The 2,500-nt window shown below is 40.4% G+C and overlaps 1 protein-coding gene across 1 annotated transcript in view; it reads left to right on the top strand.

Annotated features, from left to right (window-relative positions):
* LOC101861807 overlaps window positions 1-2,500 on the top strand; it is a gene marked incomplete in the record, with an annotated part of 48,823 nt that overhangs the window by 2,965 nt on the left and 43,358 nt on the right.

Raw genomic sequence — 2,500 nt, 5'->3', positions numbered from 1 at the left:
TTGTTTTGAATATCCATGTTTATTCTTTTCTTGACCTTCTTCTCTTTGGAACTGCTGACTTGATACATCCCAAAACATGTACAGCGTAAATGTATTGAAGAACGTTCTCTTTTGGTCTCCTTGTACATACAATTTGGCGAAAAAAAATCTTTACGATTTCTCAATTTTTCAAAGTATTTTTGTTCAACAGTTGTCTGTTTTTCTCTTGACAGGAAAGACGCGGTTGTTTGATGTTGCTTGTTGTTCGCCGCTTGCAACATAGAGTCTAGTTCTTAATTATTGTTCTTCCTCTGTTCGGAATTTCCCCCCTTATTTAGCCTTCTCTGTTTGCTTATTCGAAGGGAAATCTCCCCCCCCCCCCCTTTTGTCAGACGCGCCAGATGTCAATAGTGTGTTTATGTGAAGAAGATAACGCAATATTTCAGATAATGGAATTGGCAATAAAGTGGGACTGGATCACATTCTAAATGGCTTGGTAGGAAATACTAAGAAGTATAAAATGTATTCAGATAATGGCGCCAGGAGTAAGAAAAAAAGTTGTAATGTCTTTTAAGAGTACAAACTGCCGTACCAAGGCAGAACGACGTATCTGCACGTTTTATGATTTTCAATTAAGCCGTGCTGCCATTGGATATATGGGCAGGGCCCTTCAGTTACGTCCGTTTGCCATAGTGAAATATCTTATTTGTAGTGCAGATACGTCTTCCTGTCTTAGACACAAGATGCAAAATGGGTCCAGGCGTCCATTTAAACGAAGATGCAAAAATTATTAATTTTTTGCAGATACGTCGCTCTGCCTTGGCATGGCAGAATACAAAAATAGTGCAGCTAGGATTTTTCTCCACCTAAAGGCAGGTCTTAACCTACGACCGTACCATTTTCAAGTTCGCGAGGCTAACATGGATCGGATGATTGCAACGTGTTCATGGTTTCTCGATCAAACTGAAAAACGTGAACAGTTCCACAGTGAGGTTAGGTTCAGTGGCAAAACTAATTTTTCACCTCTCAGGATTCGTAAATTCCAAAAATGCTGTCTATTGAGCACCCCCCCCCCCCCCCCCCCCCCCCCCCCCTCCTTCCCTGGCCCTTTCTTTACTCTCTCCAGAAGCCACTTCATACTGAAAGGTGTATAGTGTGTGCGGCTTTGAGCACCTATGATTTGGCGTGTCCTAGTGTTGAGGCGCCATTGAACATTTTGAACGACGTGTTAAAGATGTTTCGAGTCTAAAAGAGGACATTTACGGTGCTGATTCTGGAAATTCCAGAAAAAAATTGGTGGGAGCTTTACCACCGTAAGAGAAATGAAATATTGTTTAAATGTCACAGCGGTGGAAAAATTGAAGTTAAAGAGAAAAGGAAGACAAATAAAAACAAGTCAGTCGTTTCATGACTCTCGTTACAGTTTTTTAAATAGTTGCATTTTGCGTTTACTTATGTTATTTTTTTCCTGAAGCCATTGCCATTTTCGAAAACAAGTTTCTTCTCTAGGAATTTTATCTCAAATAATTTCCTTTTAAATGAATCACGTCTGCTCCAAACTGCAACATGCTAGAGCCAGTTTTGCGAGAGATACGTTTTAAAAGTTGTACATGTAATGTTTTGTTGTTGTTGATGCTGTTTCTTTTTCTTTTGGTGTTTTCAGTGTACGTTGTAATTGGTTATTTTATCAACCGCCCTGTATTTCGTTGCTTTAAACGACCATTCTCTTCAGTTGTCCTAGGGTACTTCATACTTGATCTTTAGCAAAACATGACTTATCGACTGTCTTGAACTAACGATTTAAATATGGCTATGAATTCTGGATTTAAAGAAAAGAGGGTGGTATTGGCCAACGAACTGCAGCAGTCAAGATGACGTGGCTTTTTGTTTTGCTTGTTGTTGGGTTTTTTGTTGGTTTTTTTTTGTTTTTTGTTTGGTGGTTGTTGTTTCTTTGGAGGTAGGGGATAGGTTCCAGGGTCCCCACCAGGTCGGGAAATCGGTGAAAAAGTCGGAAATTGTGTAATGGGTTAGAAAGTCGAGAAAAAGTCGGGAAAGGATGTGGTCTGTGTAATATTAATACTGTAGCTATCTAGACAGTATGGTTGATGAATCATGAAGAGGAAACGTAATTGGACCGCTATGGCAGCTGACGGAAGTGTACGTGTGACACAAAGGCTCGATCGGGAAGAACCAAGATCTATTGTCGCTTTCGTTACCACCCAGAAATTTTCCGGTAATAGTCTGCTAGATAATGCAATATTTATAACTTGCAGGTTGTGCATTACAAACGCTGAGTCGCCATGAAAATTAATCAATATTTGTCAAGTGCTGTCACTCGTGAAAAAAAAAGAAAAGAAAGTTATACAAGCATCTTGTCGGGCTCGCCATCGTGACCAGTCAGTGAACCTGCGAGTTCGCATCACATGATAAGGCATCGTGTGAGTACCGGCGATCTGAGCGTCTGTGAAGTATAGGACTCCCGAATGGAGGGGGCGGGGGGTGTTATTATTCTTTTTTAAAG

This window comes from Aplysia californica, unplaced genomic scaffold (assembly GCF_000002075.1).
Source record: "Aplysia californica isolate F4 #8 unplaced genomic scaffold, AplCal3.0 scaffold00134, whole genome shotgun sequence".
NCBI lineage: Eukaryota > Metazoa > Mollusca > Gastropoda > Aplysiida > Aplysiidae > Aplysia > Aplysia californica.
The sequence above is the reverse complement of the archived record's forward strand: the minus strand, read 5'-3'. Positions and strand labels throughout refer to the sequence as shown.